The sequence below is a fragment of the Vombatus ursinus genome, unplaced genomic scaffold, assembly GCF_900497805.2.
Source record: "Vombatus ursinus unplaced genomic scaffold, bare-nosed wombat genome assembly UNPS02014810.1, whole genome shotgun sequence".
Classification (NCBI taxonomy): Eukaryota; Metazoa; Chordata; class Mammalia; order Diprotodontia; family Vombatidae; genus Vombatus; species Vombatus ursinus.
Window position 1 is genome coordinate 37,802,052 of NW_020954588.1, and position 23,886 is coordinate 37,825,937.

Genomic DNA, 23,886 nt, shown 5'->3' on the forward strand with positions numbered 1-23,886 from the left:
AACTTTGCCCTTAAGAAATTTTATACTAAGTCACTTGGTGTGTGTGTGTGTGTGTGTGTGTGTGTGTGTGTATATATACACATATATATATGTGTGTGTGTAAAGTATTGATAGTACTGAATTATATAAGGTACCTTTTAGCAATATGTAGTTTCTGTGCTTATATCTTCTATTAGGTCTATTTTTGCTTTTGCTTGTCTCAAATTGTAATTACTACCCGTGTCTTTTTTTTATTTCAGCTGAAACACAATAGACTCTACTCCAGCCCCTTTACTCTGTGTGCATCTCTCCATTTCAAGAGTGTTTCTTGTAAACAATACATTGTTGGATTTTGGTTTATGATGTATTCTGCTATCTACTTCCATCTTATGGGTGAGTTAATCCCATTCACATTCACAGTTATAATTACTGTGTATTTCTCTCCATCCTATTTTTTCCATCTTTACCCTTCTCTCTTTCTCCTTTTATCCTGGCCCTCCTCAAGTCTCTTTTGCTTCTCACCACTGACTCTCTTATTCCTTACTCCTTCCATCAGCACCCCACCCCCTTCTTTTATCCCTTCCCTTTCTACTTTAGGATAAGATATATTTCTATATCCAACTGAGTTTGTATAACATTTCCTCTTTGAACCAGTTCTGATGAAGTGAGGTTCAAACATTGCCCATCTCTCACCTATTTTCCCCTCCACTGTAAAAGCTTTTCTTTGCATGACTCCTTTAGGTAAGATAATTTTCCCCATTCTTTCTATCTCTTCTCCCTTCTCCCAGTGCATCACTCATTCTTAGCACTTAATTTAATTTTTATTTTTTGGATATCATCTCATTATAATAAACTTATACCCATGCCCTCTGTCTATATTTACTTCTTCTAACTGCTCTAATGATAGAGTTCTTAAGAGTTTCAAGTATCATCTTCTCAAGCAGGAATGTAAACAGTTTAACCTTATTGAGTCCCTTATGATTTCTTTTTCATGTTTATCTTTTTATACTTCTCTCTAGTCTTCTATTTGAAAGTCAAGTTTTCTATTCAGTTCTATTCTTTTTATCAAGAATGCTTGAAAGTCCTTTATTTCACTAGATGATAAGTTTTTTCTCCTTGAAGGATTATACTCAATTTTGCTGGTTGGGTTATATTGGTTGCAACATGAGCTTTTTGCCTTCTGAAATATCATATTACAGCCCTCTACTCCATTAATATGGAAACTGCTAAATCTTATGTAATACTTCTTGTGGCTCCATGATATTTGAATTATTTCTTTCTGGTTATTTGCAATATTTTCTCCTAGACCTTGGACCTCTGGAATTTGGTTCTAATATTCCTTGATTTTTTTTTCATTTTGGGATTGCTTTCAGTAGATGATCAATGGATTCTTTCAATTTTCAATTTCATCTCTGGTTCTAGGATGACAGGGCAGTTTTCCTTGGTAATTTCTTAAAATATCTTGTTCATGATTTTTTTTATCATAACTTTTAGGTAGTCCAATAATTCTTAAATTATCTCTCCTAGACTTATTTTCCAGGTCAGTTGTTTTTCCAATGAAACATTTCACATTTTGCTCTTCTTTTTCATTCGTTTGACTTTGTTTTATTGGTTCTTGATGTCTCATGGAGTCATTTGCTTCCACTTACTCAATTCTAATTTTCAAGGAATTCTTTCACTGAGCTTTTGCACTTCTTTTTCTCTTTGGCCAATTCTGCTTTTTACGGTGTTTTCTTTAATATTTTTGTGCCTCTTTTACCAAGCTGTTCACTCTCTTTCAATATTTTTCTTACATCACTCACATTTATTTTCTCAATTTTTCTCTACTTCTCTTATTTGATTTTTAAAATCATTTTTAGTGCTTCCAGAAATTCTTGTTGAACTTGTGTCCAATTCACATTTTTTTCTTCGATGCTTTGCTTGTAGCTGTTTTGACATTGTTGTCCCCTTCTGAGTTTTTGTCTTCATCTTCCTGTCACTATAGTAGATTTTTATGGTCATGTTCTTTTTTGTTGTCATTTACTCATTTTCCCAGCCAATTTCTTGACTTTTAACTTTATGTTAAAGTTGGGTTCTATTACCTGGGTGGAAGGGGTATTGTCTCAAACTATAGGTTTTTTGTGCTGCTGTTTTCAGAACTAGTTCTGGTGCTTGTAATTTTTCTGGGCTTCCCAGACTGGATGATCTAAGGACAGGTGTGATCATAGCTCTTTTGACATAAGATCTGTTCTTTATCCAGGAAAAGATTTTACTCCCCTGAAACTACAATTATTATCACTCCTCTTGGCCCTGGAACTGTGACCAGGTTCTCTTTGCTCTCCTGCAGTCACAGGCATTAGTGATCCTTTCTGCCTTGGAACTGAGACCAGGACCCCTACTCCCTTGTGAACAATCATGACCACTGTTCTACACCCTGTTTCTGTGTCCAGGGCCCCTGCTCCTCTGGCAAATGCTAGTGTTCCTCTTTAACCCAGAACTGCTACTCCAAACTATGTATGGGCAATGCAATAGGATTCTCTACCTAGTGCCAACATAGGGTCTCCTGTAATCTTTTTCTGATCAGTTGTCTTTGGCTCAGTCTTTGGTCTGAGAACTGCAGAAGCTGCCATTTCCACTGTTGCAGTCACCTCCATGACCTGTGGCTAGGGTTACCATCATGCAGACTCTGAACAGATCCCCATTCTGGTATCACAGACCTCTCTAGCTGACCTCCTAAGTTGTGTTGGGCTAGCACAAAATGTCTCACTCAGATCTTTTGTAGGCTCTGCCACTCCAGAATTAGATTTGAGGTATTATTTTAAAGTTATTTGAAGGACAATGTTGGCAGAGTTCAGCTGAACTGCTGCTTGTACTCCATCATCATAGCTCCCCCCTCAAGGTAACATCTAACATGTTGAGAATGATATGGTCTTCTAAATGATTTTCAAATTAAACAGGGTTGCCTCATTCTGTTTTCTAATTTTTTTAAGAAGACTGTGGAAAATTTGTACTTTCTAAGTACAAAAGTTGGCAATTGAATTGGGTGTCAACTGCAGGTAGAATGAATTTGCTCAGGAAAGGATGAATGTCAACAACCATTTTTTAAAAGGATAATTGAGAAAAGTATATAATCTTTGAGGAAGTACATATCAAAACCATGTGTGTGTGTGTGTGTGTGTGTGTGTGTGTGTGTGTGTGTGCTGACAGTAAATAGTTCATTCACATTCCTTCTGAAATCTCACCATGTGGTTTTAAATAAGAAACTATGCTTTGTGGTTTAAAGATGAATTCCTTTTTAACAAAAGGAAAATGGGCTGTTGTGACCCTGTCTCAATTACACCCAAAGCAGAAAAATGTGTATTATATTCTAATAAAGGACTATATTCTTGGTTCTCCAAGGTTATGTCAATGTAGAATGCAATGTGCACCAGGGTTAATTTATGATTATTTTCCCGGTTTTTTTTCCTAGTGTCTATATATGTGTATTATATACATATAATGTATATTATATTCTATATTCTGTGCAACATATACAGATTATGACTTTTAAACTTTATTAGTATTTGCCTATTCATTCAACAAGCATTTGCTATTATATGTTGGACACTGACATTGAAGTGACATACAATCAAAATAATTCCTTTTCATAATAATAATAAAAAAAGGATCTCAACCCCAGATACAAGACACTAGAGAGAGACAACAGTGTATAAAATATTAACACAGCTCCAAGATGCATACAAACTAGTTGGTATAGCAAGATTATAAGTCCATTATAGACTGTGTAATGTCCATGAAAGGTCTATGATCTCTTATTGTGTTGTAGAGGTAAATTTGGGTTCTCCAAGGTTATGTCAATGTAGAATGCAATGTGCACCAGGGTTAATTTATGATTATTTTTTCCCGGTTTTTTTTCCTAGTGTCTATATATGTGTATTATATACATATAATGTATATTATATTCTATATTCTGTACAAGCAAATACAGATTATGACTTTTAAGCTTTATTAGTATTTGCCTATTCATTCAATAAGCATTTGCTGTTATATGTTGGACACTGACATTGAAGAGACATACAATCAAAATAATTCCTTTTCATAAGCACCTTACTTTCTCTTTAGGAAATATGGCATTGTAGATGGAAGAGTAAATACAGTATTTTTTTCTCAAATTCTCAAAAGGATGCCAGACTTAGGCAATGTTATTATTTCTTCCCATGATCTCAACCTCACCAGGTTCTCCACGTTCTTCCCTAAATTCTCTACTGGCATCTACCTGGTTCCTTGTTTTGTTCTGACATACCAATGATAACAATGAAGTATTTGAGCTATTCATTAGTTTTTCCTCACTCTTACCATGTGACCAGTCAATTTGGTTCCACTCTTGTAGAGCACAGAGAGGCATTAAAGGTCATTTAGGTCAATCTCTTGATTCTACAGAGAAGGAAACATGCCTAAGATAAAACACACATATTAAGTGGAATTTCCTTGATGAAATTCTTTACACTGCTGACCCTCTGAAAATTTGCATTCAATTTTGTGTATTTTTTGAAAATCCAAAAATCTAAGTAAAATACAAAATGTATACAAAGTGTTTGCAAAATAATTTCATTTGTGGGATGTTTCAGGGTGAAGAATATAAATGCTTTATGTTATTAAGAAAGGCACAAATCTTATTATTTAGATTTGATTGTATTAAAACAAATATACAAGATCAGGACAAATGCTACTTTTCTTTTAACATTGAAGAGCAAGTTATAGCTACCACAAAATATATAGTTTAATCCCAAACTGGGAACCTCAAAAAATGGATCCTATGTCCGCATTTCTAAAGCAGACTTTTTTCCATTTCAAATTATAATTTCTCCATGACCAGGAGCAATATTCCAAGAAGAATACAGGTATGGATGATTTTATATTTTCTCCCATTTGTTTGATGAAGAATTATATTTTTTCAAGCAATTCAGATTAACGGTTGACAGCACATTCTAATGAAATACAGTAGCAAACATCTTCTGATGAATGCAATATATTGTTCTCTTCAGTACACTTATATTTGGGGGAGAAATTCACTTGCTAAAACTAATTTGTGTTTGTTCATTTGGCTTGAACCTCTGGCTCTAATTTATTGAAAGAAACAAGAAGCCCATAACAATTTATTTCAGCACAAAGTGTTCAATCTCTAAGAATGAGCTTCATGAAATTTAATTTTCTGAGACAAGGAGACAGTCTACAATGAGGGGAACAAAAATGATCACTTTCTAACAGGAAGAAAATGGCAGGTCTGTGCCAATTCAAGGTGTGGCCATCTTCATGTGGCCTGTGTCTGATGCTATTCTTCCCAGACTGGTTTTATGTTTTATCTTGGGAGCAAACCTATCATTTGTTTAAAAAAAAAAAAGGATCTCAACCCCAGATACAAGACACTAGAGAGAGACAACAGTGTATAAAATATTAACACAGTTCCAAGATGCATACAAACTAGTTGGTATAGCAAGATTATAAGTCCATTATAGACTGTGTAACATCCATGAAAGGTCTATGATCTCTTATTGTGTTGTGGAGGTAAATTTGGGTTCTCCAAGGTTATGTCAATGTAGAATGCAATGTGCACCAGGGTTAATTTATGATTATTTTTCCAGGTTTTTTTTTTCCTAGTGTCTAACATAGTTCCTTCCACATAGTATTTGATTGAGTATCTATCATCTAGGACTGAAAAGCTCCAACTCCTCATCTTTGCCTTTTGGAATCTTCAGATCCATTTAAAGCACAAGTCAAATGTTCCTTTTTATATTAATCTTTTCCAGGCCCCTTCTGCTCTACCAAATTGCTTGTACCTTACCCTCTAAAAATACTTTGTATTTAATTGGTATATCTATTTTTTTTTTACTTCTCTATATAGTATATGCTATTTCTTCCTAGTGGAATGCAAGCACCTTGAGGGCAGTAACTGGTTTGGTTCTTGTCTTTAAATCTGGAAAACTCAGTACAGTGCCTGCTATACAGTGGGTACTTGATAAATGCTTGTTGAGCCAAACTGAATTGATACTTTTGTTAACACAGTGCTTGGCACATAGTAGGTGCTTAATAAATGTTTATTAACTATTACAGTTGGGATTCTTCTTTTTCTACTTAATGGTATTTTATTTTTTTCAATTACATGCAGTTAGTTTTCAATATTCACTTTTACAAGATTTTGAGTTCCAAATTTTTTTTCTCCTTCTCTCCCTTTTCCCTTCCCAAAGACGGCATGCAATCTGATATAAGCTATACATGTAAAAGAATTCTTTTTGTGTATGAATTAGGCTATATGGCCGCTGAAACCTCTTCCAACTTTCTAGAATTCTGTGATTCTGTGAATTGAATTTTGTAGGAGGCAGGTTCACCTAAGTGAACTTATTTCCAGAAGTATTACAGAGTAACATTTATGTGTCTTCAGGGAGAAGCTCTTCTAGGAAAAGAAAGACTTTAAAAAGAAGCTCATATATGGGTACCATCCTCAAGTACATAGCAACAAATCCTAAAGGGAGTTTGAAAACACCTATGTCTTCTCTAGAAGACAGATATGAGAAAAAGAATCTCTCTTCTCCCAAAATCTTGGCAACTTCATCCCTCATGTAGGCACAGATCATTGAGTAATCCACCAATAAGGAGAGTTTTATATTTGCCTAGGCTTGATCCCTATTTTGTTATTATTATTATTTATTCTTTGTTCTCAAAGAAGATCAATGACATTATGGGAGTGATGTCTTGACTTGTGTATCAATTGAATATGAATAGGACAGAGATGCTCAAAGTCATCAGCCTCACTCTCTCCTCCAGAGTTATCAAAGTTCAGTGGCAAGAAAAAGGTCAAGGTGACTGGTGACCTTTGCCTTTCTAAATGATGGTCTTTCTTAGGTCTCAGTTTGTTTAAGGCCATGCCCATTCAGTACTAAGGGCTGGTAAGAGTTGCGACAAAGATCACTCAATTTATCATCACAAAGATGTCTGTCTGGGAGTGGAAGACCTTCTGAGTTTCTGGCCAGAACTGTCTACACTTATAAAGTAATATCTTTAAAGTGGATCTATCTCTGCTACAGTGCAGGTACTGATGTTGAGCCTTTCCCATGTCACCATTTTTGTTCCCTTCAATTTGCACTACATAAGTCAAACAAGGATTAGAATTTGCTAGAGTACAATATGATCTGAGCTGGATTCCCACAATGACTTTAAAGTAAGCAGCTAAATTTTTTTACCTTCTTTTTTTGTCCTTCATAGTTCTGATGATAGTTCGGAAGTCTACAGGAGACAAAATAAGCACCTTCTTTCAGGAGGCACCTTTCAGCAGTTGCTTTGGATTTTTAAATGCTTGATGTTCCTAATAACTACTAGAATTGTTTTCTTATGGATTTCTGATAGTGGACCTATATTGTAGAGGCTTCGTTTTCATCATCAATGTAAAACTAAGATTAACCCAGCTTTCCTTGTATATTTGCGTGGGAGCAAGATATTTGCCTTCACTTGACAGATTTGGACTATATGACTCATTTTCCAATGGTAGTTATCATTAGCAGCAATTTTAAAATCAGTACTTTATGTGTTTTGCAAAAATCATATAATAATTCCTTTGATAATGGTTTATTCTGGTAGTTTTGACTACAGTTTTAGGGTCCAGCTTACCAAAGGCATTATTTCAAATTCTTAAAGTTTTCATAAACATCAAATGTTTGTCAACATATATATGAATAATGGGTCTCCAAGTGCTGGCTGTGAATACAAACTATAAAATCCTGTGTTTCTATTGCTAAATGCTATGGGGTTGTTACTGACATTTAGGATGACTATGTCATGCAATAAATATTGCCTTGTCCTGTCATCAAATTTAAGTAGACTCTTTCATAAATCCAAAAGCAAGCCCCTGGAGCCCAGATAAATCATTACCTGCTATGTCACTGTATACAGAGAATGACATATGAATGCAAAATCATAAAAAAAAAACAAAAACGACAAAACCTGGCCATTCGTCAGCCCTTCCTGATTGCCTTTCTGTCAAAGGAAGAAAACTCAGGGAAAGTATATGTAGTCCCTCTCAAGTCAATTCCTTTGAGCCATGAACACCTATCATGGTATGTTTGGAAGAAGAAAAAAAAAGATCCATTCAGAGTCCTCAGTGAGACTTCTGATCATGGATTGTAATAACATATCAGCTCTTATATTTGTCATTTAAAAGCCCTTCATGATTAATGTCCAGTCTACTTCTTTGTATTTCTTGTACATTATTGTCTGCTTTTCATATGTACTCTATGTTTTAACCAAAAGGATCTACGTAAGGTTTCCTTAACTCAACCTTCAATCTCCCACATCTGTGGGATTTGAACAGCTATTCTCTGCACCTGAATGCTCTTAGTTCTCTTTCAGAATCCTTTGCTTCCTTCAATGCTCAGTTCTGATTCTACCTCCTACTGAAAACCTTTCTTGATTCTTATTTTAATTTATCTTCTTTTTTCATTATCTTGTGAATACTTCTCTTCCTAAATATTACATTTACCAATGTAAACTCCTTGTGTCAATGTAAAGTAAATGAGGGAGGTAGAAAAGGTCAATGAACTGCAATGATGAGGAAGGGTTGTATGTAGGAAAAGGCTGAATCTTGTTTTAATAGTATTTTATTTTTTTCCCCAGCAGCATGTCAAGAAAAATTTTAGCATTCATTTTGAGTTCCAAATTTTTCTCCCTCACTCTCTCCTCTCCTCTCTTCTGAAAATGATAGGGAGTTTGATAGATTTTATAAATGTCACAGTTGTAAAGAAGAAACAGACCAAAAAGAAAAAAAAAACCCAAGAAAGAATAAAGTGAAAAAAAATGCTTCCATCAGCATTCAGAGTCCATCAGTTCTTTTCTGGATACGGAGAGCATTTTTCTCCTTTGAACTTGTCTTGGATCATTTTGTTTCTGAGAAGAGCTGAGTTATTCATGTTCATCACACAATGTTCCTCATACTGTGTACAATGTTTTCCTGGTCCTGCTCATTTCACTTTGCATGAGTTTATACAAGTCTTTCCAGGTTTTTCTGAAATCTGTCTGCTCATAATTTCTTATTGCACAATAGTATTCCATTACATTCATATACTGTAGCTTGTTCAGCCATTCCCCAATTAATGGGCATCCCCTTAGTTTGCAATATTTTGACATCATGAAAGGGGCTGCTATAAATAATTTTGCACATGTAGGTCCTTTCCCCTTCTTTATAATTTCTGTGGAGTACAGACCTAGTAGTTATATTGCTGGATCAAATGGTATATGCAGTTTGGTTCCCTTTGGGTACAGTTCCAAGTTGCTCTCCAGAATGGTTGGATCAGTTCACAACTCCACCAACAATGCATTAGTGTCCCAATTTTCCACATCTTCTCAAGCATTTATAATATTCCCTTTCTATTATATTAGCCAATCTGATAAATGTGGGGTGGTACCTCAGAGATGTTGTAATTTGAATTTCTCTAATAAAAAGTGATTTAAAGCACTTCTTGATATGCCTGTAGTTAGCTTTTATTTCTTCATCTGAAAACTGCTCATTCATATCCTTTGACCATTTATCAATTGGGGAATGGCTTATATTCTTGTAAATTTGACTCAGTTTTCCATATATTTGAGAAATTAGGTCCTTATCAGAGACACTTGCTGTAAAGATTGTTTCCAATCTTTCTGCTTTCCTTCTAATCTTGGTTCCATGAAGAGGCTGAATCTTAAGGGAGCTGGGGATTCCAAGAGGCAGAGGGGGAAATGGAAAAAAATACATAAATATTTTAAGACTATTTGTAATACTTCTATACAATATTCTTATTTCTCATGTTGAGAAAGTGACCCTGAGTTCTTAGGGGAGCACAAGTTCTGAAGATTCCACCAAGCTGGAAAGTTTGATAACCTGATACAACTACGGTTCTTGGATCAGTGTAAATAAATTCAGAGAGACTTGTTACCTGTCAGTCATCTTTGTCAATTCTTTATCCATATCATAACCACTAGCCATAGCTTTAGCCTAATCTTCTTTCCTGAGGCCCTTTTTCTTTTTGTCAACTTCCATAGATTCAATTATCATCTCTGCATATGATTTGGACAACTAGGTAATGCAAGGGATAGAGCATGCTGGGCCTGGAGACAGGAAGACTCATCTTCATGAGTTAAAATCTGGCCTCAGACACTTCCAAGCTGCATGACCTTGGGCAAGTCACTTAACTTGGTTTGCCTCAGTTTCCTCATCTGGAAAATGAGCTAGAAAAATAAATAGAAAACCACTCCAGTATCTTTGCCAAGAAAACCAAAAATGGGGTCACAAAGAATCAGATGCGCCTGAACAACCACAACAAATAAAATGAAAAGATTGGAACAGATAACTTCTGAAATCTCTAATAGATATGTCTTTAATCCTTTGGATGCTAGTTGTGATTCTTCTGTCCATTATAATATGGTTTCCTTTATTCTGTGTGGATGATTTATTCTATTAATTGAAAGAAAATATAACTCTCTCTTATAGTCCAGAACAAAAAGAAGGCCTTTCACAATTTTTGTCAAATCGACCATTCAGAGTACATTTAACATATACAGTGACTGAGTAAATTTTGGAAAAAAACAAGCATAGCATAGACTCTTCAATTTGCTATGCTGCTCAACTCTGTTTGTATTACTCTCAGATACCAAGAGTATCTATTATGTCCATGGCTACAGGTGAAAACTTCTTTGGGAATTTGTTTATTTGATATAATTGTTTTTCATGATTTTATATATATATATATTATATATATATACATACACAAGTACACACACATATACATATATAAACATATGATTTTTGAAATTCTAGTCAAAGGATTGGAATATGGTGGATATATTGCCCTTTAAAGGATATAATGACTAGTTTATAGTTCCTAGCCTGGCAGTAACTACAGAAATGATTGTGGAAAACTAATACTTTTTTTTTACATTCATCAGCTATAAAATGAGATAAATGAGACCTTATCATAATCCTTGTTGAATCTAATGTTACTGGTGAAAGTAATTTCAAAATATAAAAGACACAAATATATGATATTACTATCATAACTGTAATACCAATCTCAATTGACTATATTGGCATTTTAAAAAAGAATGACAATTATTGAAGTTAAATCCTCTGTGTGTGTGTGTGTGCATGTGTCACACACACCAGTGACTATAAAAAGATGTTTTACATAAAAATATTAAGCTTTTAACAAATGCACATTAAATCTGGGCATTCATTTTCTTCACATTAAAATTGAGGGCATGAAACTTTTTGTGGTTTGAGTTGTTGGCTCATCATCTTCATCACTGTTAGGAAGGGAAAATTTTTCCATCTTCTAGGAAAGCCTTAGGATGTTCAGGCTTATGGATCGTCTGTGTTTTCATGGAAAAAAATGGACAGCATAGAGTCACCTCTTCCCAAATGATTAGAGGAATAAAGTTTATCTAATAAAGATTTATGTTGTGACATGCGGGGCATCAGACTTCAAAAGATTTTGCTGTGAATTGATTGTTTTTTCTTTCTAAGTTGGCATCAAACATCTTCCTTAACATGGGGTCTGCTCTGTACATTTTCTGCACCAGAGGCTGAGAACAGAAATTTGCTCAAGGCAATACACCTGCGTTTTCACTGAGCAGTCTCATAAATTTTAAGACTATGACATGGATCTCATTTTGCTTCAGTAAACAGCATCTAGCCAGTTTTGTCAACTTTTTGTTGATACATGATTCACAAAGAGAGTTCAATTATCAGGAGCTAAACTAACAGACAAAGTAAATATATTTCTGTCTGAGAGGAGTTGAAGATAATAATATTATATCTTTTAAGTGTTCTTATGAGTTCTTGGGAAGGCAGACTACTTAATTTAATGCTGAAAACAAATATAGTCTGAGAGGATTTCATGGATATGATAATAATTTTCTAAGATAAATTTAACTTCCTAATTACCTTATATGTGACATCTACTGACATCCTTAGGGGGATGCTCTTAGAAAATAATTTGCTTGTCTGTAATTTTAATAAATAGACCTGACATTGTGTCAATCTATTGTCAAAATTCAAAGTATCTCCCTAAAGACTACAGACAAAATGGAGAAAGGCAAATGGAATGGATTTTCCTTTGAGATGAACAGTTCTCTTTTCCTTCCTTCCTTTTTCCTTTCTCTTTCTTTCTTCCCTCCTTCTCTCCCTCCCTCCCTTTCTTTCTTTCTTTTTTCCTTCTTTCCTTCTTTCTTTCTTTCCTTCCTTCCTTCCTCCTTCCCTTCTTTTATCCCTCCTTTCCTTCTTCCCTCTTTCCATCCCTCCCTCCCTTCCTCCCTCTCTTCCTCTCTTATTTCCTCCTCCTTTTCTTATTGATATGATTTGCTTCCACAATCAGTAAATATATTCAAATATGAATGACTTAGTATTAGAAAAGAAAACTTTGAGGGGAAAAAAAAAACAAGAACTTCCTATCAAGGATGAGACAATTTCTACCTGAGGTCAGAAGTCTGGAACAAATGTTGTCTTCAATTCCTTCCACCTCAAACAGTTAATGATTATACTAATCTTGTTTTCTTTATATTGCAAAGATTTTTGCACTACATTGAAATATTTTGATATTTTAGCATTATTTTTATAAGATTCATATTTTATGGATATGATGGGGGGGCAGAGCCAAGATGGTGGAGTAAAAGCAGTGACTTGCTTGAGCTCTCCCCCAAACCCCTCCAAATACCTATAAAAATGGCTCTAAACAAATTCTAAAGCAGCAGAACCCACAAAAAGACAGAGTGAAACAAATTTCCAGCGCAAGACAACCTGGATGGTTGATCGGAAAGGTCTATCGCACCAGGCAGGTAGAGGAACACAGTTTGGCATGGGCACGCAGACCTCAGCAAACCTGGAGCAGGCCTCAGAGGACTGAATCACAGGCCACTGTGGCAGTTTCCAGACTTCTTAACCTATGAACGCCAAAGACAACTTAGAAGGTTAGTGGGAAAGATCGGTGTGTTTGTGGTGAGAGAGAGAAGCCTGGAGCCAACTCCAGTCCCCAAGTGTGGCCCCGAGGTAGTGGCTGCCTCTAGAGCTTCCAGCCCACAGACTGAGGGGGAATCCAGTGGCTGATCAGAGGGGGATTGCAGGGATCACTCTGCTGGTGCAGGATTCTCTTGCTTTGCCTGTGCTTGGATCTAGGTCACAGTTCTGGGTGGTGCTCTTGGGGCCAGGAGTAACACTGTAGTGGTGGAGCTTGTAGTGGTGGTGGAGAGAGAATCCTCTTCACAGTTCCAAGGCAGAAAAGAGTGATAGTGGTCACTCATAGACCAGAGCACAGGCCAGGAAAGGAGTAAACACCTCACCTTTGATCATAGCACTTTGGAAGAACTGAAAATTTACAGGTCTTTAGAAGTATCTCTGAAAACAGCTTCACAAAACCCCTGAAGGTTGGGACAGCACATTCTCCACACTGGAATCAGACCCCTACCTTAACAAAGAGTTTATAACACTTTGTTATTTGTTGTTGTTTGTAATTGGCTGGGATCATGAGTAAGCAGCACAAAAGAGTCAGGCCATAGAATCTTACTTTGGTGAAAAAGAAGATCAAAACATACAACCAGAAGAAGACAACAAAGTCAAAGCTCCTACATCCAAAGCCTCCAAGAAAAATATGAATTGGTCCCAGGCCATGGAAGAGCTCAAAAAGAATTTACACACACACACACACGTACACACACATACATACACACACATACACACACATATGTGTGTGTAAAGATGGATTTTACTGAGTAGATAATCAAGTTATCCCACTCTACCTAAAGCAAATGACAAAATACTACAGAGATGGTAACTTAATCAGGTGGGAATACATCTATTGAATCCCATCAACAAAGGTATTACTACCAAGTGTGGGAAAAAGAAAACAAAACAAAACAAAACAACTTGGATCAAATTATATATCTCTCATAAGCCATTGGATAAACTGGAGCGATACTGCAAATTAAGTGTTTTGATTAATCAGGGAAACTAAGTCATAACCTAGGAGCCATCAACATCATGGTCATCATCATAATCATAGCTAGAGTTTATATAGTAGTTTAAGATTTGCAAAATGCTTTATTAATATAATTTATTTTATCCTCACAATAATATGTTAGGCAGGTGATATTATTATCTCCATTTTACAGATGAAGAAATCAAGACAGAGAAAAGCTGAGTGACTTGTCCATGGTCACACATTGGAAAAAAGAGATGGCAGATTGACTCATTTTGTACTCGAAACCTGATGCAGACTTGGACAGGTTTTTTTTTTTGTTGTTTTTTTTTGTTTTTCCCTTCTGTCCCCTGATTTGAGGCCTGAGCTTTGTGACTGGAGAGGCTTTGCTTCTGTCACACCATGCTTCTTTTGTTTTGCTTAATTGTCTCAAAGCCATTATGACCAAGATGGTGCCATGAATTACCCCAGCTCCAAAAATCAGAAGTATAGTTTGACACACTTAAAAGTCCAGCCCCACAAGCCTACTACATTAGTAATACTATCTTTCATTTTCTTCAGACTCTTCACTTGGGTCAAGCTTTACAACAAAGATATCCTAAACCACTATGCAACACCCCCCCCATAGTCATCTGACACATGTATTAGCCATTTGTAGGCAATTAAAGTCATGTGTTTGCCTGATATCCAAGGCAGACTGATGGTGGGAAACCAAGAGCAGTAGAAAATTGGTTTGTCTCTGAGGCAGCCTGAAACATTGTAAGGCAGACAGCTAAAGACCCAAAAGCTTTTTTTTCCTCCTTGGGAGTCAAATGAAACATATTATTTCTGAACAAACATTTAAGAAATTGGAATGACATTTGTTCCATTACAACCTCTGAGGAAAAACCACCTGGAGGGATGGTGAGCAGAATGCATTTCCTTGGTTATTGGCTGGGCCTCCTCCATATATATGTTTTTTAACCAGAATTGGACCTTCTGGGTTTCAAAAGGTATAGAGGATTGGGTACTTCTCCTGCGTATGTTAGTATCATCACCCAAGGTAACAGCAGAAGGATGGAAAGGCAGATTCACAGCACTATAGGGAAACTTGCTGAGAAGCTAGATCATACCCCAGGGGACCTTCATGAGCACACAATGAGGCACTGGAGGACTTTCAGTAAACATGAGTTGTGAGTTTTTACTTTGCTATGTACTCTCTCTAAACTTAAGTCCACTTTCTACTGGATTCAATATGTACTTATGGAAGAGTGTGTCACAGGACTCTGAGATGGTACAATGAAAAGAATGCTAGCCCTGGAGTCAGCAACACTTTAATTCACATCTGACCTCAGATCCTTGAGAAGTCACTTAACCATGGTTTTTCTCAGTTTCCTCAACTACAAAATCAGGATAATAAGAGCTCCTATCTTGAAAGGTTGTTAGGAAAATCAAATGAGTTAATATTTGTAAAGTGCTTAGCACAGGGCCTGGTACTTAGTATATACTATAGAAATGCTTATTTTCTTCCCTCTCCTCCCTCTCCCACCTTACTAGACATCCCTTTATAAAATCTACTTAATGTATTAAGGGAAGCACACCAATGGGGGCTCATGAGTTATTATCTAATCATTTCAGTTGTGTCTAACTGGTTGTGACTCCATTTAGACTTTTATTGGCAAAGATATTGGAATAGTTAGGCATTTCTTTCTCCAGCTCTTTTTACAAATGGGGAATTAAGGCAAACAGGGTTGAGTGACTAACCCAGGGTCACACTGCTGGAATTTGAGGCCTGATTTGAACACAGGCAGATGAGTCTTTTAGGTCTGGCACTCTATCCATTGCACCATTTAACATCTTTGTCTCTTTACACAGATAATTTGGACCCAGAGTTAAACAGAAGGAGGGGAGGTAAACAGATCGATTGACTTTAAGAAATTAAGCAACTTTAATTACTCCAAACTTTCCCCAGAATTAAAAGCCCATGTTTTTAATTCCAATATTATATTGGTGTTTGTGAATGTCTGTGAAATGTGAATATGACAGTCTCTGAAGAATTGATTGTGAACCTCACACAGAGGGTAATTGAAAGGCAAGTAGTAGATATGAGCAGGTTTCCATGTATAATGTGTGAGGTAATTCAAAGAGGATTAAATGATTTAGTCAGGGTAATTGGGAAAGAATATGGTATGATCACATAGACAAGTCTAGGAATGAAAGGCAGATAGGATATAGCTCACAGCTCTTAACATCATGTTTCAGGTGAAAGTGTGGAAGGCAAATTAGGCAGTCTCTCTGGAAAGAAACAGACAACAGTGATACTGAATGGACAGGCCAGGATGGATTACAATCTGCATTGATAGAGGACCTTTCAAATCAATGAGATAAAAGATCCACTGCACTTGTTTATTTGGTATTTAAATACCTGTTTAATTTACAAATGCCATTTTTTTTCTTTTTAAAAATATAAATTTAAAAGTATGTATTCTCTTGTAAGCAGCACTATAAACATATATCATAAATTCTGTAATTTGTTATTGTGGAAACTAACATTTCTATCATGTTATTGACCCAAAGTATTATTTAGATTATTATTAGTCTCTAAGTATACATAATTTGTTCATATTTTGATTATTAACTATATACTACTTTTTACTTTTAATGCTTTGTTTTTTTCTCACCTTCATTTATAACTAACTTTATCATATATTGTCTTCCCCCCAAAAAAATCCATTTTGTAACCAGAATTTTTTTTAAATCTACAAAATATACTTAATAAAACTAACCAAGTGGCATATCGATAACTACTGATTTCATCAGACTTAAAAAGGAGACGGAAAAGTCCTGAATTACACTTGGGAAATTACAAAGTGTTTTCAATTACCCCCAGACATCTTCTTTAAACACATGGTGATTTTTATAAAACTGTTCTTCCAGTATTCTTCTTATAAGCTATTGAATAATAGAGTCTCTAAAGAATTGAAACTAACCATCACCCAAAGAAGAGCAGAGATGCATATTAACAGGCATGTGTTTAATGCAATAAATTATGAATAAGGATTTATGAAGACATATTATAAAGGATGCCATAAAAGAAATGAATGTGAGCAGAAAATAAGTAATAATTAATTGACAGCCCATTCAACCTTTTTTATTTTAATTATGTCAAGAAAATCAAGGAAGATCAACAAAAAAATTGGAAATGTTCTTGTAAATCTCGGTATATTAGTGATCTCTTTTGGAGATTTTCTAATATTACTTTACAAAACCATTTACAATGATATTTGAAATAATCTATTTTTAATACTGTTGCTCTTTTTTAGTCTTTTATTTCCCTTCTTCTAGCCTATCTCCTCACATTTCTGCTAAGTGTTCCTTGTCAAATATTCTTTCTTCTTCCTTGATATTTTTTTGTTGTTATTGTTGGTGTTGTTTTTCTATTACTTTGACACATCTCTTGATTTGATGTTGAGAAGTATAGAAAAGAACCTGAGCTTAGATGTGGTCTCTTAGCAATCAGAAATCAAAACATAAATGGTAATAATAATTTTGAAGTCATCCAATTTGCATACTCTGAATAATTTGCATGTGAAATATACTTTGTTAACTATATATAATTTGTAGTGCTTTCTTGTTTCTATGAGAAATAATCCAGTATGGGCTCCATCTGGAGGATGTCGATCATAGTAATCTGCATGCATACTGAGAGGAATTTTAAGGAATGAAGAGATTTAAAGATCTGTCAAAAGAAACAGTTTTCTTTCGAAATTATCTCCTCAGATATTAGCATATAGAAAACGATTGTAATGATAGTGATGGCATCACATAAATAAGATTAATCATGCTATTTCATTGTGTAGAATACATTAATGTTTATATAGAACATTTCCCACAACATCCTACTTGTGTGATACCTAGTGCAATTCAATCTAAAAGGCATTTAATAACCAACTATGTGCAATGCACTCTACTAGACATGAGGATAAGCAGATATTAATGAAGCCAACTCTGACCTCAAGGAGCTTATATTCCATTGGTGGAAAAAAAATGAATGACAACTTCCCAGAGCTTGATCTCTACCACCTAAGCATTTGAGTACCTTGGGTTAACTAAATGCCATAAGGTAGCATTGATGTAGAACTTTAGTGGAGTATTTTGCCTAATGAATTGACTTAACATTATTAAAGAGTTGTTTGTTGCTGCTGTTGTTGTCTTTCGTTTTTGAAGAGGACCAAAATTACATCACTTTGCTAGAGTCAAGTTTTTAGTGTATCCTACTGTGGTTGATCAGACCAATACGAGCTCAGAATGTTTTACCGCAGGTCAGGCACAAATAGTCTGTGTGAACCTTTGGGGATGGATTCTCTAAATTTGCATATCTTGCATTTCTCTTGAGCTATCTCAATTCTGCTTTGCTCATAGAGCACAGAACCTTTTCTGATGTGGACACATCATGCTGAGCAGTCCTGTGCCAGTGTCTCCCATGTCACACAATCAATTCCAAAGTTCTTAAGAGAGTCCTTGAGAGTATCCTTGTATGGCTTCTTCTGACCACCATGTAAATGCTTGCCTTGTGTGAGTTCTCCATAAAATAATCTTTTTGGCAAATGTACATTTTGCATTAAAACAACATGGCCAGCCCATTGGAGTTGTGCTCTCTGAAGCAGAGTTTGAATGCTTAGCAGTTTAGTTCAAGAAAGGACCTTAGTTTATGGCATCTTATCCTGTCAGATGATTTTCAGAATCTTCCTAAGACAATTCAAATGGAAGCAATTCAGTTTCCTGGCATGGCGCTGGTATACTGTCCAAATTTCACAGACATATAACAATGAGATCAGCACAATGACTCTGTAGACCTTCAGTCTGGTAGTCAGTCTAATACTTCTCTCCTATATTTTCCTTTGGAGCATCCCAAACAATGAACTAGCTCTGGCAAGGTGTGTATCAGCCTCATTATCAATGTGTACATCCCTGGAAAGTACACTACCAAGCCAAGTGAACTTATTCATAGCATTCAAAACTTCTCCATTTTCTAATCAATGGTTCCATGTATGGATGGTGTGGCGGTGGCTGATGGAGCACCTGTATTTTCTTGGTGTTAGTTGTTAGGCCAAAAATATCAAGGTCCCCCTTAATAGGCTGATCCTTCACCTGGAAGATGGTCTTCTGCCTGAGAACCAGTGTGGCTTCAGAAAGGGCCAAGGAATGGTTGATGTGGTGTTTGTTGCCTGACAACTCAAGGAGAAATGCCAGGAGCAGAACAGCAGTCTGTATACAATGTTTGTAAATCTGACCAAGGCCTTTGATACTGTCAGTTGTGAGGGCTTATGAAAATTATGTCAAAATTTGGTTGCCTAGAGAAGTTTCATCAGCATTGTATGTCAATTTCATGATGGTATGCTTGCCTGGGTTCTGGATAATGGCCAATTGCTCTCATGCCTTCCCAGTCATCAATGGAGTGAAACAAGGCTGTGTGCTTGCTCCCGTGCTTTTTAGCATGATGTTTTCAGCCATGTCGTCAAATGCTTTCAATGCGGATGAACATGGCATCAAGGTCAGCTGTCACATTGATGGTAAATTCTTCAGCTTGAAAAGACTACAGGCCAGGAACAAAGTGGAGGGAGTGTTGGTGCATGATTTTTCTGTTTGCAGATGATTGTGTACTCAAAGCAGCCTCTGAAGCTGAGATGCAACAAAGTATGGATTGATTCTCTGTTGCTATTAAAGAATAAGTCAATAATTGAAATAGAGTTTTGCAAAAAGCCTGTTTTCTATACCCATTCAAGATACATTAGGTTAAATTTACTCCCAATGTTCTCATTTGAATAGTTATCATAGTATAAGTGAAAATTATTATGTAAACAATCTGCTCACAAAATGGAACATCATGTCAACTAACTGGATTAGTCTTTTGTATGGTATAACCTTATATATCACCTTGATGCAGATGGCAGGGTCTGGGCACCAGTTACCCTGATAGCCGATGAGCCTATTAGCTATACGAAATGAACAAACTCAGAGGGTTGTAAGGTATTATGAATGACAATGAAGTTACTTGGTATGACCGAAGATATGTTTACTAATACTTTCAGCAAAGTAAAATGAATGCCTGTCCATTTCTATGGCATCAGCAATGTGATAAAAAAGAACACAACAATTCATAACATCCATGAACAAGCAATAAGTCTTAACTAAGATGCATTAATGATATTAGACGAATGTACTGAAGGAGCATTTTGTAAAGTTCCTTGAATTATGTTAGGAGGTAGGTTTAAGATTAATGCCACACAACTGACAATCATTAAATCAGTGGAAATTTATGGAGTACCCACTATGTGCTAAGTACTGAGATAGATGCCAGTCAAAGCAAAGAGTGAGTTACCAAATCTTGGCATAAAGAATAATGTTTTTATTCTTACATGTGTTCATGTCCTCACATGTGATTAGTTCACCCATCATCTGAGCCTTGTTAAAATCAGTAAAAAACATATAATTTGCTTTTATAAAGTGGAATATATTTTATGTGTTGTATACTAAATATATATATATAAATATATGTACATACATGTACATATAATGTTCTTTGGGTAGAGTATCAAAATCATGTAATGAACAAAATTTTATAATAAAAATAACTCATTAAAATATTACAGTTTTGAAGGGAAAATTGGGAAAATTACATTCTGTATGTACTTTCAGAAGTCAGTGAGAAATAGCAGAATTCCTTGAATAGTGCCAAGTTCTAGTATAATGGTAATTAAGTTGGATAATAATCTCAATTTATTTCTCATTAGGGCCATATGTTGCCAGTGTGAAGTCAAACATTAAGGGTCACATGGGCAACCTAGGCATATCTACATGTATAAACCATTCTCAGAGACTGTTACTAACCATTTAGGACCTAGAAGACAAACTGAACACTTTATTTTTAGCAAAATGTGTTTTAAAATGTGTTCGTTGCTTTGATACAGGTAACTCACCACTCTTCATTCTACTACCCTCTGTTATAGTCTGTGATTTAGAGGTGGGGTCCCAGGCACACTTCCTTCTCTTATTCTGCTATATGACCTAGAGGTGGGGGTCATTTGGTAATTCTCTTATACATAAACCTTTGACTTTTTAGGAGGTTGAGGAGGTTTAAAAGATGCCAGTGGTTGGATGGCTCCATATTGAAACATTTGGCCTACTTTTTTCCATTTCCAAAAGTTTCAGTGTCTTCTTTTCAATTTCATCCCTAAATCATAGTATAGTACTCCAGTAGATGAGTTACACCAGGTTCAAAATTCTCAGTTGGTCAGTATCCCTTCAAAATGTCTCTTACAAGCCCCAAATCAATGGGTTTACCTTTAATAATCAGCTGGGGACAGAGTTCAAAGCAAAAGCATTTAATAAAATATCATAGTAAGAAAATTAGTAATAAGATATTTCTTCTAGAAATCTAGGATGTTCTTTCCTACAAATATACATAATACCAATGAGAAGAGTGGATCCATATATGAACAGAACTTAGAAACAAAGTGTTACTCCACTGAACACATGTGGCTATGACATGTAAATGGAAGGTGAACCCTTGCACCCAAGAATATGCATGGGACAAATACAGGGACCACATGAAGTCAAGGAACATTTGTGAATTGGCAAGTCACAATTCCAATGCTACAGGATATTTATGGCGCTAGTGATGAGCAGATATTTTCTAGTGATGTCAATGAACTTCCTCTAATGAGTTTCCTCCTTCCATTTTACTTGTAGTTAGCCCCTGATACAACTGGAATCCTGATAGAAGTGAAACTGATCTCTTCCAAAGGGAAGAGCAGGAGATGTTATGGTCTCTTTATTTGTTTGTTTATCCAAACTCCTTTAGAAAAGTTAGAAGAAAAAAAAACTTGCCTTGGGGTGAGAAGAAAGTCTCTTCTGTCTTCTTCTGTCACAGCCTTGGCTACTACTGAGGCATTTCATCTCAGACTCAGGCAACAAGTTCTTTAGATGAAAATGCAGAGTCATTTCAGCAAGCTAACATTTTTCCTTTGGACCATTTTCCCTAGTATAGGACTTGAGCCTCTTGTTCAAGTATCTTACCCTAACTTATGGTGACTTTCCCACATACTTCCTAGGAGCAGCTAGGTGACTGTCCTCAAACAATCATAATTAATTCTATCATTGATCTTCCTGAGTTTAAATCTGGCCTTCGACACTTACTAAGTGTGTGACCTTGGGCAAATCGCTTAGCCCTGTTTGCATTAGTTTCTCATCTGTAAAAAGCTAGAGAAGGAAATGGCAAACCACTCCAGTATATTTGCCAACAAAACCCCAAGTGGGGTCCTGAAAAGTCAGACATGAGTGAAAAATGACTCAACAACGAGATTCCATATACTTCTAATTTGTAATCCTTCAAGGCTAGACCAGATAGTCCTTATTTGTAATAATAAATAATTCTGCATTTGGGGGTTCCCCAGTTTTTCTTTCTTTTTTTTTAGATTGATTATTTCTCTCATGTAGATGAATGGCTAAAGAGAAGCACAGGCAGATAATGCCAAGTCAAGGAGGCAAAGTCATTTTTTCTCAATTTTCTTTTCAGCCACTTTTCTGCATTTAAATATGAAGATATATCTGATCAAAATCGAAAAATTCTTTTGCCTCACACTTTTATTTCCAATTATAAATGTGAATACAATAGATTATATGAATCAATCGATGTGAGGGGCTATGACAGGCAGTATCAAAGTTTTGCACATGGGAGATAAAGGGGATGGTGCAGAAAATGACTGAGTAATAAAATCAAATGGAGGAGCAGGGTGAAGAATGATAATGAGTGTATTTTGGAATTTGATATATTTTAATAGTCAATGAAACTATCAGCTGGTTATGTGCATTTAGAGTTCACAAAAGAAGGCAGAGGCAAAGAAAAAGCTTTGGGAATCCATTGTGTACATATGGTAGCTAAAAATCAAGAGAGCTGCTAAGGGAGAGAATGTAAAGAGACAAGAAATTTAAAGACTGGACCTTTGTGGACTACTTATTTTAAGAGGTCCAAAAAGAGGACAAGGCAGCAAAGGAGACAAGCACGAAAGATTAGACTGGAGGAAGACAAGAAGGCAAGTAATGTTTTTAAAGTCAAGGGAGAAGAGAGAATTCAAAATAGGATCAACAGTGTCAACCCTCAAAACACTATTGAATTTGTCAGTCACCTGTATCAGGGTGTGTGTGTGTGTGTGTGTGTGTGTGTGTGTGTGTGTGTCTGTTTAGTGAAGGGAAGTGGGGGTAGAATACAGAAAGTAAGACTCCTTTATCTACCTACCTGATGTATCTATCTATCTATCTATCTATCACTTTATGTCTATCTATCTATCTGGTTTTACTCTCAAGTGTATTTACAATTTCTCAATAAAGAGAGGCAAATTGATTTTCAAAGTGATTCCATCAATATACCTTGTGAAAGCCATAGTCTTGAAGTTTATTAATTTTTTTTGTTCATTTTTGCTTTTGCTTTTTGCTTGTTTGTTTTTCTTCCATTAGCAGTGACAGATCTGTACTCTGCAGCCACCCAATCCCTCTTGTGACTAAAAATGCATATTTGGAAGATAATTGATCAGGGTTAGGGGTTCATTGGAACAGAGCAAATCCAACCAGTATAGCCAGGAAACAGCTATAGCATTTTCATTCACATAGTCATTCCACAAACTGAGCTAACCCATTACAAACAAAACCCTCGAGGATCCCTGAATATGTGAACGTCGAATACCCCTTTTGTGGAAGCCATATTTTATGAGAAATGAATTATGCACTTTAAATATCATCATCTTACATTTAAAAAATGTATCACTTTCTATTCTACATACTCAGTTGGGGAATACTCTAAAGATTCCATATATGCTCCTTAAATAAAAGAATGGCTGAAGAAAGATCTCAATTACTGAATCCAATAAAGGTGTTATTTTATTTTATTTTTTAAAATAAA